General features: G+C 42.9%; 1 protein-coding gene across 2 annotated transcripts in view; it reads right to left on the bottom strand.

Moving 5' to 3' along the window:
- Nucleotides 1-15113, bottom strand: part of LOC27206382 (5-hydroxytryptamine receptor 1) — a 48625-nt gene extending 33512 nt beyond the window's left edge. Inside the window, exons 1-2 of one of the 2 annotated variants that reach the window (XM_016173424.3) lie at nucleotides 14403-15113; nucleotides 148-157 (exon numbers count right to left, since the gene is read on the bottom strand). The gene's annotated coding sequence lies outside the window, so the exon portion shown is untranslated. The remainder of the gene's footprint in view (nucleotides 1-147; nucleotides 158-14402) is intronic. The other variant, XM_016173425.3, reaches the window with a different exon arrangement.
- Nucleotides 15114-16942: the final 1829 nt, after the last annotated feature.

Consider the following 16942-nt stretch of genomic DNA (forward strand, 5'->3'; position numbering starts at 1 on the left):
TAAATTCATATGAAGTTATCTCTTCCAGACAGCTTAATGCGTATTTTTATGGCCTAATCTAGAGTCAAATTTTTCTGGCGCTCCTCGCTCGAGTGGATTCCAAATCCCTGATCCCAAATGGCTCCATAGTCAAATTCACGCACTCACCTCGTTCAATCTGCAATGGAAGGAAAGGATGGGAAGAAAGTTGGGGTTCAATCATGGGGTTATTAGAAAGTGGCAAGCACCAGAGTATCTATGCCAACTATCCCACATATGCTGACGTCTGCTGTCGGCCATTTGATGAGCCCAATAAAGCCAAACACGAAGTGCCACTCAGGCCCAAAATGACAGCCCAAATGTTGAATAAAATTGAAGGGCCCGGGGCCTTTCGAGAAGTATCTTATATTGAATCTCGGCGACCCGGGAGCACAGGGCACATAAAAAAGATTAACGCCGGGCTGGAAAAGTGGGTCGGAGTGTCGTGTTTGACATGGATTCGGAATCGGTGGTGGGTGTGCTTCCTATGCTTGCCCAGTCACCTGGCTCCACCATGTTTATTTTAGCCCCGAAATAACTTCTATACCTGCCCCTCCAATTGCATTGCATTTCGGCTGTTGCATTATTTATAGTCTTTCGTGCTTTATTTTTTTTGCATAAATTCCCACCCCCTCTGCACACCACTCTCAGCTTAGCTTCCGTATTCCTTTCCGAGTATTCCCCGTGCTTTTCCACTCCGGATTTGCATTCTCCGCCGTGCACATGGCATCGCTTGGGCCCCGGATCCGGAGTTCTTTTATTATTTATGCGTCGGCTGCCACAGCAGACAAAAATTGCTCGAATAAATGTACCGAAAGCGAAAGGCGATAATAAATAAATGGAAGTCCAATAAAGATTGAGCGATACTTTCGGAGCATCGCAATTAAAGAGCCAACTCTAGCCCATTATCATTAAATGCTATCACTCCATGAGTTCTGAAAGGATTTCGTGCTTGATGCCCAAATATTTGTAATTATAGGAAAACATTGAGTAGCAACCACAACTTGCTTTAAGCCAGTCATCAAACAAAATTACAGAATATTCTAGATTTTAAATGATGGCGAAATCCCCACGGATTTGAATGACAGCTCTGATAAAAAGAAACCTGCCTGAAGAGCTTTGCACTTTTTAATGAAAACTTAAAAGAAAGATACATAGACGTACAAAATATGATATCAACACTCTCTGACAGCCAGCAAATCTTATTTTAGTTTCGCTTATCTTTGTTTAAATAATTCACGCTATTTAAAGAGTTTATCATTCTTTTAACAATTAATGAATGAATTCGCAGGGCATTCTTCGCCTTGGTCCCATCAATATTAATAGACCTTCAAGTTCTTATCGATGCTCAAATTGAGCTATATAATTTCCAAAGTTAGTGCACACTCCCCTTTTAAGATCGCTCCTCTGACCTTTCGAATGCCTTAAATTAGGACGCTAATCAGCGGGGTTAAGCAGGCTATCTAGGTGTTGTGCCAACATTTGGAGGTGTTGGCCAGCCAAATTGAATAACAAACGCGGCGCCTAAACGCACAGGACAGACCCCTAGGAGCAGTGAGGGGTTAAGGGTCCTGGATGTGGGCGTGTCGGGGGCTGTCTTGCCTGTTTATCGGCGCATAAATACTAAAGCAAATGTACTGTTAACTCGTATATTCCACACAAAGTGTGAATGGAAACAGGTGAAGCGAGCGTGTGTGCGTGAGTTACTGTATTAGTGTGGTCCCAGCCACCACAACTGCTGAAAAGGAGGTCCAACTTAAAGACAGGATCTAAACTAAAGGGAAGACCGCATTGCTAGAGCATTACGTAACCAAAAACACGGCCAAAGTAAAGGTACAACCGCCGTGCTGGGTGTTGGGTAACTGGAAAATTGTGTAAATAAACAGTATTAAATTTTCCGCTTGACGGCTAATAGAATGGCGGACGGACACGCAGCCCCAGTTGTTGCCGCAGAGTATCGATTGCCCCGCAGAACTCGATTCCTTGAGGGGACGCGACTGCCAGATGATAAAGCTGAACTCCACTCTACTTCTAACTAAATTTACAACAACTTAAGCCATAAAAATTGAAACGATAGCCGTAAAAATAAGGCTACATTGGCGGCGTACACAGCGAAATAAAGCTGACCCCCATTATTATTTAAAGGAAGCAGAGCGTTTGCAGATATATACACTTTTTTTTTGTGAATTGTAGCTTCGAATTCTGAAGATAAATTTAAGAACTGACTTCCAGATGAATAGAGGAAACTTTAAATTTCGAAACGAAACTCAATTTTTTCTCCGAATGAAGCGCTCGAACTCTCTCCTCCCTGCACTTCTATATATTTCCTTATTCTCTGCTTGCTATCTACTACCCAGCAGGCAGACCACGAGGTGGGCGTCCTTGGGGGGCTGGGGTTTTCAGGGGGCGTGGCAACTGCTGATGCTGCGTCTTCGTTGGGCGCCACTTAACGCCACTGACAGCAGGTCTCGTTCCCATTTCCCCGCCTTCTCTCCCATGCAAAAGTTCATTGGGGGCCAACAGTTTTCTTTTCCTTCGCTTTTCCACGTTGTTTTCCTTCGAGAAGCACGGCATTTCGGGCCCTGAGCAGACGAAAAAGTTTTCCTGTATGTGGCAGATGAGGCAGAAATACCCGTACTCTAAAACTCTTTTCACAAGTGACGTGTGGAGGTGTTCGGTGCTTCGTCTTAATTTGCCCTATATGCTAAGGAAAACACAGAACACCCCTGGAGATACGGAATGAGACCATTTATGGTGACTTAATCTTGTGCGAAATTAAAGCGAAAGAAGTGCTAAGTGCATTTTCTAGCCATTTCTGGGTGGAAAATCACCACGATGTTTCTGGTCTTATAAGCAATTCGCATGGCTTGGCGAACATCAGGGTTCTCTCCAGGCACTGTTTACTGTAGCACATAAATTTAAAGCATGCCCAACTTGTCCAATTTTTGCTGCCTGCTCTTGGACGCACACACAGCGCTGGAGAGCTGTGCTTATCACCCCCAGTCCACACCCACTCACCCACTCACCCATACACTCGCACTTCAACAGCCAGCTCTTCAGACACGCATATGCAAGGACTTAGTTTTAACCCGGGGCTATCAAATCTTGTAGCTGACATTTATGCGAGTCTGAGTTCTATTAACGTACTCCCACCAAACTGTCTCAGCTGCGCAAGTGTGTGTGCAAGTTTCCTTTGCCATTCACCGGGTGCACGAGTGGGTGTGGGTGTGAGTGGGGCAGTGTGTGCGTGTTGACATTGATTGCGTGCGTGTTACTGACAGTTGTCCGTACAAGCTTAATGGCTGTGCGATTTTAATTGAATAATATGCAAGCCCCTGAGCCGAACCCCAACCTCTATTCCCACAGTTCCCCGTGCTCCAACCCCATGGAATCCATGGAGTCCTTCCTGAATCCCTGCCCCCGAAGACAAACAACGACGATCCCAACCAGTTGGAGTCATCGGGGCACCGTGCATATGACATGGGCCATGTTTACTTTGGCTCTGACTCAGCTGCCCCCCACTTTTCTCGGCTTCCTTGGCCTTTAGTAGCCGTGTCCCTGCTGGCCAAGATTTAGTAGCGCCATAATTGTCAATGGGCCATTAGGACGATGTCCTGGATGTCCTCGCCCCTGCGGTTTTGCCAATCACTCAGCCGTAAGCCTCAGAGATGGCAGCGTGATGGAAATTATTTTTATGACTTTGGTACACCAGGAATGAGCACAGGATTACTTTAATTGTTACATTGATATTGCTTATGGATATTCACGGCAGCCACAGAACCTACTGCTTCCAAATTAAACAGGTTCTTACATTTGGAAAATTGAAGGAAAATCAAAATCCTGATGATTTCGACGCCATTCTAATAACTGTCTCATTTCTCCCTGTGTAGAGCCATGGGTAAATCCTCCTAATTCGAATCACAACTTTTGCTTCGGTCACGCACTCATTCTTGATTCGCCGTCAATGATTATGAAGTTGCCGGGACAGACTGTTCCACATATTTTTATTGACAACGGAGGCAAACAAAGCGGAAGTCATCTCCATCCACATCCACATCCAGATCTCCTGCCCTTTCCTTCCCGATTCCATTATTACTTTGCGGATGCGTGCGGGAATTATGCTCGCATGAAAAATCGATAAATTATTGTATTAATGTATACATGGCTCGTCTCGTATTATTATGAATTACTACCGGACCAGCGACTTCCATTTGACAGGTCATGCGTTAAAGTTGACTTGGACGCCCAGCACAGGCATTCCAATTAAAGCCCGTCCGCCTTCTGTGCAAATATTTGTGATGTTTGTGTTTCGGGGCCATAAATTAAATTAGATTTCAATTAAACGCTGCCCACAATCAAATGCCGAAGACAATTAGTTGGTGCATATTTCCGAGCCCAGCCTACTGTCGCAGGTTAAAGGCGGGTGACCCCGATTCGGGCAGATCACAGGCCAGGAAATTAATTCGTTGCAAAATCCTTGGCACACAGAGACAAGAAGGAAAGGACGATTTCACAAAAGACAGATGCAGTTTATGCGACTCCTCACGTTCGAAGGCATGAGCCAGCAGAAATGTCATTCGGATGGCAGCTCAAAATATGCAAAAATAAAATAAGAAAAGCCAGGACGAGCCACCGACAACGTGAACATGTAGAAAGAAATTGAAAACGGAAGGAAGCACAAAACGAAGAAAACAGGAGCAAAAAACAAACAAGCGCATGACATGCAAAACAGGCAAACAAGCAACGAGGCTCGAGGGGAAACCGTGGGTGGATGGGCGGTGGGTGGCTGGGAAATGTACGCTGGTCGGGGTCACCACCCAGCAGCGAACAACTGAAAATGCGCTGATAAGCGAGGCGTGCTCACCGGAAACAGCAGCGGTGTATGAAGAAAAAATGTCACGAAAACTGCGAGAGTTTTTGGAGTTTTATGAATCTTCAAGCGGACTAACCCAGCAATTTATTTGGTTTGTCAAATTAGTATTTTTGACATATTCAAATTTAAATCAAATGGGATGCGATTTAACTGCGCTTTTTTCCAACATTTACCAGTTCAGAAATAAAACTTATTCATGATATTGAAGAAGTCCTTAAATGAGAAGAATTATTTATTGTGTTTAAAGTGGTGCAATCTTCTTCATTTAACACTGCTATCATAATATTACTAATAAAGCAGAAGATGTCTTATTTTCCCTCTGTGCACAAGCGAACTAAAGGCAAATACGACCGAAAACAAGGACCAACGTAACAGTGAGTGAGTAAAAGATACCCAGACATACGGAAACACCTACTAAAACGCTGGCATGGGGGGACTGACAAAAAAAATTGAGTAAAGTGCCCATCGTCAAGGCTTATACCCTCCCCATCTAGAAACGAAATGTAGAAAAGGACCTTGTGAGTGGAGACTACTTTCAGTGTGCTTAGCATAACTTAAAGTTTGAAATATTATCCCAGGATTTGTCCAACCCAAGGCGAACCTTACATACCAATCAAGAGATTTATTGCGAGACATCGGCATGTATTGCTGTTTAAGAGCTGTTTATTCAAGAACAATATTTAAAGCTGCTGATAATTGGGGCAAAATTTAAAGACGTAAAGTCACAGAAAACCTTATGTTCGCCAATTTATTTCCCACCTAGACTTGCACCCCCCAATTCATTGAAACTGGAATTGAGGCCAGGAAAGCCCAATTTGGCAGGTAATTTCATTGTGTGTCTACGCTCCATTCAAACAGCACCGCAGAGCAATTAGACCCGATTTTGTATAGGGCATTGCGAGTAAGGCGCACGTAAAACTGCGCGAATTCCTAAATAGCAGAGGGGCATTCGTGGGGAGGACATTAGGGAACGGGTGCATCTGAGGGAGGTGGTGCACAATGGGAGGCTCGGAACAAGGACAGCAGCCGCAAGCTAAATGTCGTCGCAAGTGCGAGTGCAACAGACCTCGGCGGAGCAGCAAGTCTTTCGGTCAGGTGTCCTCCCTATGCCACCAGGTTTTAGGATCCCACCCCGGCACGCGCCAATTAATGCGTTGAATGCTCATAACGAGCTGTGATGCACTGCGAAAAATCGTAACCTTAAAGTGCAACTAATTTTAAGACATGAATTAACACAAATAAGCAAAATTACAAGCCTTCATAAGTTCAATGCCTAGACGAGTGTTTGAACTATGAACTACTTTGACCTCGATTAATAGGGAATTTTGGCATTTTTTCCGAGTGCATCAGGTGAATGGTGCCTCCAGGCAAGTGGGCATGTTGGCGCGGGTGCCGCTGAAACAATGCTGAAAATCAATAAAAGCCATTAAAATGCAGCCAAGGCTGATGGCGCCAAGGAATGTGAAGTTCAAGCAGCAAGGTTGAGGAGGGATCCATACTTTCTGGTTGCGTGATTGGAGTTACCCATGGAGTTCTGCCCCCATTTATAAATAGAATCCAATGGCATAATTGGCGACGACGCGGTTTGGCTGCCAAATCGATGCCAGAAGCAAGGTCTTGGTGGAAATGGTAAAAAATGGTGTTGAAAATTTAGGACAGAAAACACATTAAATTTATGGCATGGAGCTTGTCGAGCTGCATGAATTATGTGCAAGGAAACCTGACGACGCACACGAATGCAAATCGGAAACTAAATTCGCCGGGAGATTTATGTGACACGTACACAGCGCGGCAGGGAAAAGCCGCAAAAACAAGCGAGGATTTAGCCGAAAAAGTTCATATGGACATTACAAAAAATTTAAAATTAAATCTGCAGTAAATGGGAAGTTTTACCACTTCCGGGGGCGAGTGGTGCAAACTTATCACACCCACTTCCTGTGCAGAAAATTGTACATTTACCCAGCAAAAAGTGCTACTCGTGTTTGCATATTCAGATACGAGGCATTCCGGCACTCCTGCCATTCGCACTGACCACAAAATGCATTCGATTAATAAATAAAGCCAATTTGCATACCCAAAGCCAGGATATGCAAAAGCTCCCTGTATCCGTATCTCTGGGATACGACGAGGCCCATCAATCATGCAGAATGTTTTGGCCATTTCACATGCACCAGCCACACCCGGATACACTCTAATATGCATAGACAATTTTCAGATACTGTATGGTTATGCCAACCTTTATCTTTATCTCTGCCAGTCGAATGCGGCTCTCGTCACCGAAACGGGGGATATTTTTATTGAGCCGGCGCTTAAATTAATTGAAGAAATAAATATCGCGTATTTGGGCCAAAGTGTGCATAAAGATTATGTTCGATTGATAAGCTTGGCGGGCGAGAACAAATTGAACAGCGAAATGCCAGCCAGCCAGCTTTTCGACTGCAAGATACCACAAACAGATATTTATGTGGTTTTTAGCCCTGTTTAGTTTCTAAACAAATTGGCCCGAATATATATGAACTCATTAGCCAGCTTGTTAACCCGACCAACTGCACGAGACCTTTTCAAAAATGCAAGCTACAAATGGGTGTGGAAAATGATCTGGGAAATGGGAAAACACTACGCGAGTGTAAACAGTTCGTTATGGCCAAATAATGGCAACAATATCCGTGTTTTATGAGCTCGAATAAATATTTTCGCACTTCGTATTTATGCGATTTAACCATTAAATGATTGAACGGGTTAATCGCTTTCCTGGCAGCGCTTGTAAACAATGCCCGGTCCAAAAGTTTTCCACATCAACGCCGACAGGCAATAGTGTTTGAATAAATCATTCTTCATCTGCCATAAATAGTCAGCCAATTTCAATTATCACCGGCATCGAATATGTATAAATAGTTATTCATTTATTTTTAGCATTGTGTCGTTGACTTTTATCCAACCCGTTGGCAACGAAAACGAATCGCTCGCCGCTTCCATTGTTCGCTACTCCTGATATAAAGCATACGCCGCGTTGGTTTGCAACCGATAAATAAGTAATTAAAGCGCCTAAATAAATAATTACGCCGAAATTAGTGCTGGCAGTGGGCGTTGTCTGCATACCGAAACCAGCAGCCAGTCTGCAATATTATCCCCAATAACCCTCATTCCAAAGCAGCATCAAAAAGCGAAAACAAATATATGGCCCAGTTTAATCGGGGTAAACAGATTTTCTGATACCCTTGAAAAGAGTATTATTTAATTGCATCTATAAAACATAGAATTTTACCAAAATAAATCAATGGAATATGAAAACGAAACTCGTCTGATTATTTAATATTATGATGTGGTAAAGTGACGCTGCATGGCGAAACAGATCCGAATGTTTATTTTACTCGAATTCAGTCAGTTTTGCCTTCAGTGTTTGTGGTCAGAATTACATTCAGCAATCTGTGGGTACCAGCATTAAAAGCACACAGGGAAATTTTGCGCTTAAGGCCAAACAAATCACGAAGCCATTAATTTTTATTAACAAAATCTCGGCTGAGCAGTTCCGAAAGTCAAGAGCTAAGCGCCAAGATATGTCCAGCGGAAAAAAGAACCACATGAAGACCATTTGATAGGAAAAAGAAGTCCAACGAAAGCGAAGACTGCGAAGCACAAAAGGAAAAATGCGAGCTTATCAGTAACGTAATTAAGCAGCGATAAAGTGCCGCCACGCCCCTGCCGCCCCTTTTCCCCCATTTCTGTTCTCTTTTTTTTTTGGGAATGATGAGTGGGACGCGCGATAAGCACGGGCCTTCTTTTTTCTCTGTTTAGCCTCAATGAGCATAGTTTATATCAATTTAGATTTGAATTTAATTTATTTACACAGCCATGTGTGAGCGGGGGTGTTTATTTTCGGTTGGACGGTCAGCGGTGATAGAGGCGTTAGTCACCATCGGATGATGACATGGAGGTGCACTTCGTTTAAGCAAGTAATTAAGATACACTATAGTTTTAAATGTTACTTTTAAAAACTCAGCCTCTTCATCTGCGCTTCATTAGCTAGTTAGCTAAATTGGATTATTTAGTTCATTTTGGTACTTGGACTTGAATGACCCAGTTTTCGAACGATATTAAAGATAAAAGAAATCAAGAGATAAAAAAACCAAGTTTGCCGAGCAAGCAAATTGTTATGCGTTTTGCTAGTTAAGAAATGGTGAAGGAGTGACTTTTAAACTCAATTATATCTTGTTCTTTGATGGAAACGTCAGCGAAAGTTTAGATGCCTGACCATGGGCATCTGCTGATCGATAGAAACACAGTTCTGCCAGCGCAAGTTATTAATTAGCTGAGGCAATTAGTTTGGCGTTGCATTAGCGCGGATTACGCATACGCCAAGTGCGCCGAGCGAAATGGAACTGCGCTTAATCGCATTGTTTTGGGCTATCTCGCAGCTGGCACTCGTGTTCTCATCGCAGATATTAGTACTGCTGCCACTGCTATTTTCCCGGAACACAGCTGCATTTTCCTCATCTCCACCCGATGATGATTGTGGCATAACCATAACGAGAGCTGCTCTGCAATGTGTGTGCACAAGTGGTCAGAGTTGGAAGAGCAAAGCTTCTAATTGCCTGCCGCACTTGATTACCTTCTTGTTTACTGGCCAGAGTTGGCAGTTTGCAGTTTATAATATTATTAAACAATATAAGAGCGGGTAAATAGCAGTTGGTGCACAGTGTGGACTGCACACGGAAACACATTCTAATCGACATTTAAATCGGAATCAGGTTATTATTTCGAGTTGAATAAAATGATGTTTCCATAATAATTATTCTCTTACACTTTTTTCAATGTGCTCCTAAGTTATTAAGTTATACTGGCAGAAAAATTAAAATTTTAAGCAAATATTTAATATGTTTATTTTATCATTGTTATCACAACCACGTGTTACTTTGCATCTGGCGCTTTAATTCGCTGTGCAGCCACTAATTGCATGCCAAGTCGATTACAATTCAATTAGCACACGCTGCGAACTCTTTGCAATTGTCTGCTGTCTGGCTAACACACAATCAGGTAGTACAAGATGTCTACAATTACGTGTTCTGGCGGAACGGAAAGCAATCGCCTGGCTTGTATGCAATTAGCCATCAAAAGCGTAGCGGGCCAACACTCGCGGCTGTCTTGCCAGACATTTGGCTGTGATTAATGGGTCTGTGGGGCATGCCCCCAATCTTGATTGGCCGCCCATAATGCACCCTCGAGACACGAAAACAAGGATCCACTCGAAGGACTCGAGGGCCTGCACTTAGCAGAAACATGTTTTCGATTCTCTACCCTGGGTCCTGTGCCCTGTGCCCCCTGCCTAATGCCTAATCAAAACATAAACATTCCGGCCCAGAAAGGTGGTCTGCAATTTAATTAATGAAAAGCCAAAACACTTGAGAATCTATTTCGGCCAGAGGACGCTGCCCTGATTTATGCTGAATGACTTCTGTGGCGCCGGGACTTGAGGACTGGCCCTCGTTCAAGTGTGTACAATTTGGCTCATAAAAGACAATGTGCCTGACTTATGATGGTCGGTCCCTATGATCAGGAACGATGAGATTGGGTTATGATCAAAAGATTTGTCACAACATAAATAGTTTTGTTCATTGACAGCTATTTTTTATTATTGAATTATAATTTAATTATTCTGCTGTTGCAACCCAATCATCTAGTCAGCTTTTAACAACTTGCCAGTCAGGTCCGCCACTCACGTGTCCGTTTCTAATCAATTTGTATATCCGCCAAAGGTCGCTTTCATGGCTTTAATTACTGATGATTAATCATAATTGAAAAAAGAGGCGTGCGGACAGCGTTTCTGTTTCTGTGGGCAAGGCCAAAGTTCTCTGTTTCAGAGCGCTGCGTATGCCAATTTCCCGGGAAAACTTTCGAAAGCTGACTGGGCAGGGAAAATCGCAGGTCTGCCAACGGCAGGCCGCAGATGATCCACTTGATTGGAGGCAGTCAAGGCAGCGATGAGCTGCGGGCTTAAATTCGCAATTATGTCGTTTTAATAAACAGGGACCAACGAGCCGTAATTGCCCAGATGCCGTAGAGAATCCGGAGAGGAACTCCGGCTCCATCTTCACAAGCCGTAACCAGAAGCTGTAACCGAGACCCTGGAGGAAACTCAAGGGGAAGCGATTGAGCCGGCCCATCAATAATGTGCGTGACACAATGTTGCCAAAGGCCCACGCTGCGTATACGCAATGCGGCAGGAGATGGATGGCAGGATCAAATGGTATTTCCCAGCATGTTAAGTGGATTGTTTACGTCTCCCAGTGCTTGTGTGTGTGGCCACTATGTATACCTATATATACATGTAGGTGCCAAGGCGGGGAACAAAACTTAATTGCAGGCATTAATTATGCCCGAAATTAAGATACATTGTGCACTGGAGTTAATGTTGCTTATTATTACTCTCACCAAAGCGTTGCAATTTGAATTAATTTTTTGCATTAATGCGGCTTAATTAGTTTTTCATAAATTGCACAAGCATCGATTATGTGTCAATACTGTATTATATAGTCGCCAGGCGATGGCCGTCGCCTGCTGTCCAGCCAAAATAAAGTCAGTAATTAATCTCCTTTCAACTGACCGCAGGCTGGGCAACCAAAGTTGATTTTAATGAAATTATTCCCAACTGACGCACTGACCTGAAAGCCATTCCGGATTCCCTCTCCCAATTTTCGCTCCAATCCGATCTCAGCTGGCGGCATTTTGAATACATTAATGCTTGCGAATTGCACGAAGCTAATTACGTTTTTAATTATTTTACGGCTTAAGGCTAACAAATCCATTGCAGCGTTTTAATTTTAACGCAAACATCTGCATTGCATTAAATAGGTTAAGGGATTTTCACAAAAGCCAATGATTAAGCACAAATGAAATGGGAAACATAATTCAATAGTCGGTTAAACAGATAAGCGGCAATGCTAAAGGATTAAATAGCACAGGAAACTATTTTTGCTATCAATTTAAAACAATGGTTTCGAATAATATTTTAGTGGACTCTCTCTTATTCGAATTTAAAATAACGCTATTGCCCAGCTCACTTGGGTTGATTATAGTTTATGGCATATTGAAATCGAAATGGTTTCCTTCTGCATGGTGAGGCTGGACTATTTGCCAACTCAGGCGGCTCCTCAATTATTGTGCCGTATTATTTATTTATGCAATTTTCCGAATACAAACTGTTGCTTTATTGCAGCTCGCTCATCTGGCAAATAAATGCAATTTGATGAATCAAAGGGTCCGACTCCACAGTTTTCCAAAGCGAGCGGGAGAAAGGGGGAAATTGAATTCTCATTGTATGGCAAGGCCCGGGGCTTTGTGAAATTGACTTTCAAGTTGAGATTTCGCTTGGGTAAGTCTAGCATCATAAATCAACAGGGCTAAATTGGGACGGAAGGTGGATAATCAGGAAAAGGCTCTTTTCTCCTCGGCCCCACTTTAAATTTGACTTATCACGGGCTGCAAATCCTTGAGATTTCTCATTAGCCGTGGCAACTAATTAACATAAGTAATTTGCTTAATGGCCACTCAAAGGCGGTCGCACTCCCTATGAACTCCTCAAACTCTCAGTAAAAATACCTGGGAGCTATGTTCGTTTATCAGCAGCGAGGAGGGCAAACAAATAGAACAAACAAAAACAGGGAAGCCCAAAACAAACATAAAAAAAAACACATGCAACTGAGAAATCCCGGGCTTACATGATGGATTTCCCAATGGCTGGCATGAACTAATATTTTGTAAATAAAAAGCTAGCGCTCGCTCCGTCTTCTTTTCGCCGCTTTTTTGTTCTTGGGACTGATAGCGTTTGGGGACGGAAATTAAATTTGGCCACGTTAATTGCCTCGATTAGAACTTTTCGGCCATTACGATAAGCGTGGGCAGCAGTCCCGCAGACACTGGCCGAATGACCGCTTTTTTGGCCAACAAATGATGAGCTTGACTTCGCTTTATGATTAACTCAAAATAATTAAAAGCTTATTAACAATATCTCCAAGGTGCAAGAGGGCCACGCGGCGTATGCGCAATAATCACCAGCACGCAGAGCAGAAAACACTGACGCAATGGTGCAAAACAATAGTTTACTTTATATTTCCGCCACGCCCGCTGGCACTTTGAGCTCCATTGTTGTGGGTTGTCGCCTTTGATTTGAGCGTTCCGTTTGCTTTGTAGCAGCCACCCTGGCGTATGAGCAACATTCAGCGCAGACAATGCAGCGAGAATGCAGGAGGACTGTCGACCGTATTACGCATACGCCCCATTGTGCTGGCCATTCTTTCTCGAGACTCAATTTACAATAGATGAAAGAAGGGCTGGAGCCCCGGCGGTTGAAAACTGTGTCACTCCGACATCTCCCCTAAATGCTTTAAGCAAACGGAAAACACGTGTGGCTCGTGTGGCCGTGACTCACTTTAAGTGACGGCGGCTGTAATTAGTGTAAGTGCCGCCCGAATTGTCCCGACATCTTTTGGCAGCACTCTCGTTTCACTTTTCATGTTCAAGGATGCGCGCAGCAGTTGTTGCAATTGCAAAGAAATAATTTTGAGCAAGCGCCAGTGCTTCCAGTCGCAACTGGAAGATACCCATTCTGTATTTTTGAGGTTGAAAAAGATTTCATATACAATTTTCAGTGTTTACAAAGTCATTTAGCCTTTAAATATATGTAGACCTAATTTTGATGGTGGTTTGATACCATTAAATAGGTGATCAAAGTACTCTTAGTTTCTTTTCATATAATTGCGAAATAGTAACAGCAAAAACCAGACAAATAACTTATATCGAATTAATGAAATTTTCTTCAGATCGATATACCCTTCTGCTGGGCACTCGAATTGTTCTCAAGAACTCGGCCCAGGACCACTCGGCCAGATCCACTGGGATGCTGAGTTTTATTTGGTTTCGGGCAATTAAGCTTGTTGTTTTGCAGTTAAGTGTAAATTTATACACAAAGCCGCACCCGCACGTGGGGTGCACACCTGTGCGGAGGTAATTTGCCAACTTTAAAGATAAAAGTGCTGCATATTCCCGGAGGCGCTGGCAAATCGACAGCATCTGCGGCAAGCTACAGCACATGCCTTGGTATACAGCCGTAACCTAACTGAATTATCAAATCAAGCGGTTTGTGACTTTGTAATTTGATTAGCTACGCCCCCGGCTGAAGTGTTTGTGCATATCAGTGGCTGCTTTTCACTTCGAGGGCCCTCAAAAGGGCGGTGCGAAAACAGTATCTGAACAAGCTTGCCAGGGAAGTTACCACATCAATCGGCGCAAGTGGCACCTATTTATTTCCCCTTGGTCTAGGTCAATCATCTCGAATGCCCCACCAAGACGGAGCGGGTAATCCAATTAATGTTTGCCTGCCATAAATCTATATTTAAATCTCCGACAAACACTCGGCGATAACAAGATCGTCCGCAGATTGGTGTTAAGGTGCCAAAAGTGGCGGGTCTACTCAAAGGGGCACACAAATCCAGAACAATATTGACCAGAGACTTACACTGGGTCAACGACTGGCGACACTCTCACTTTTGGCCGTGGATCGGATCGGCTTTCTTCTCCAAGTCGTTTGCATAAATTGCGGGTGCTTCCAAAAGTCGTCGAACAGGTGGCAAGTGTCGCACAAATTACTTTAATAATAGCACTGGCGTTGGAAAATATCCGAGATGGAACTGCACAAGTTTGTCCAAGATATATTCTTTCTTTCGACTTTCGGCCTATTTACTCTTGAGCACTTTTCCATTCATGCTTATGTAGACACATGCGAGTGCTGGTCGCAATTTATTTTTGTTTTGCACACACTAATAGCATTGAATTTTTCATTGATTTCAAGTAGCACGAATAGGATTTTTGGCGTATTTTTGTGGGTATTTTCATTTGAGTAATTGCTGAAAATATTTTCACTATTTATTTATTTTGATTCCCAGTGGTTTCAATAATTTTCTTGCAATTCTGTGCTCGCCATTTCCATTTGAATAATTCCTGCGTGTATTTTTTCACTCGTATTTATTTATTCAGATCTCTGACGACTTTCAACTACTCGAATATCTGAATTCCGCGGGAGGCTGTCAGGAATCCAGGAGCCGAATCGCGTAGAAACTGCGGAGCCCGACGATTGATTTCAAGACCCGTCCGTCCGCCTTTTCGGTAAAAGTTTAACTGGAAACGCGACCGCCGACCTCCGAGCAGCGATTGCCGAGCGGTACAGAGAGAGCCTCGTACCTGTGCGGCGGCATACGCCATAACAGTGCTCTCTCTGCTCGCACCAACACAGCGGCGCGCTGTTATCAGTGGCCATTCTTTATCACTGTGTCAGTGGGTCTGCGCAGGCGGGGAAACTCAGCCGGAGAGCGAGAGAGAGCGAGCGGAAAATTCGGAGGCATGAAAAGTCGCATGCGAGAAACTGCTTTCGCAGCAGAACGTTTGAAAACGAAACGAAAACAGGCGGGGAAAAATCAAGAAAGGCAACTGCAAACCAAATATTTACCATGGCTCTAGTAATGTTTAAATATTTGCCATATCAAACTGGCGGCTTGCATGCTGTTTGCTAAAAATTAACATTTATATACGTGTAATTAACTCACTTCGTTCCAACGCCTGAGTCAGATAACTAAGATCTTCTAAAACAGATAAGTTACTGTTAGCGTAGTCATATTTTACATATCAGTACTTTAGGTATTATTAAAATAAGGGGAAAGTGATTTTTTGAATCTCATAATAGTATTAGAACCAACTTTTTGGTTGTGGTTTTTTACTACTAATGAGTCTAACAATCTTCTAGGGAAAATGGCAAGCGCTAGGCTAATAAGCCACATTGCTTTCATGAATTATTCATTGACAAACAAAACGTTGCAGCCGACTGAATAATTGTAAAATATTAGCTTTCTATCTTGTTTGCAAAATGCAATTCGGTTGAAGTCCTTAACAAATTGTATGCCACTCATTTTGTTCATGACAAAATCTTTTTTTCGCAGAATAATCTTGACTTTTAAATTGTCGTTATTTCACAAAATAAATATTGTCACCTGTTGTTGAAATGTTAACTGCTATAATTCAAATTTGGCGCCCAATGTTACTGAATTCAGCTCAGCCAGGGGAAATCTGCAAGAATTGAACAGAGAATTCACGTTCAGTTAACATTAACAGCTTGGCTGGCTTACAATCTGCCTGCAAAGTGGTAAACGAAAATGCAGACGGTGCCTAGAATTTTCCTTAACTCTACAGCTGACCAAATCAAAACTGATTTCAAGTGCAGCTATAGAATTCAATAACATGGGATCGGGAATAATTCCGAAATGTTCCACTCGAGCAATCATCATAAGAGAAAACCCGAGTATGTTTATGGACACGATAATCATCAGTAATCAAAACAAAATAAATTAAAGCTTTATAAGCTAACATTAGCTGTCGGGCAGCCAGAGAACATAAATCGAGACGAGAGCCCCTAGCAAACAGAAATAAAATGGCAGAAATTATTATTATCTAAACAAAAGGGGGGAGCTCATATGCCATCGCTCAAAAGCACTTTGCTACTGAGATTGTGAGGGGGCCGAGGGGACGAGGGGGCTTCAGCAGCCCTTGTTTCCAACGCTGCGCACTCTTGTTTTTGGGTTCAAATTGAAAAACATGAAAAGAAATATTTCCAATCAATTGGCAAAGAGAAACGAATAAAAATTCACACACAGAACAGACAAAAAACCCAGGCACACACACCGGAGGAGGCAACAAGAAAAATGTTGTTCATTCATTAAATACAAAAATTCATTAAACAGACGAGCGATCAGAAATATTACTGCTGCAGTCCAATCCAAAGTGGCCTGGGGTCTGACCGGTGGAAAACGGAAAAAAATACAAATAAAAATAAAAATAGTTGTTTACTTTCGGAACAGAGGCAGCGACAACAACAAGACAAAAACACAAGGGTAACAAGCTCTCACTGTGCGATAAAATATGTTTTTTTAATGCAGGTCCGTGTTCAATAAAAGTGCCACAAATCCAAATAGAAGCTGCTGCAGGAAAGTACAGAACAAACACATTCAT

This window comes from Drosophila simulans, chromosome 3R (assembly GCF_016746395.2).
Source record: "Drosophila simulans strain w501 chromosome 3R, Prin_Dsim_3.1, whole genome shotgun sequence".
In the NCBI taxonomy this organism is placed as follows: Eukaryota; Metazoa; Arthropoda; class Insecta; order Diptera; family Drosophilidae; genus Drosophila; species Drosophila simulans.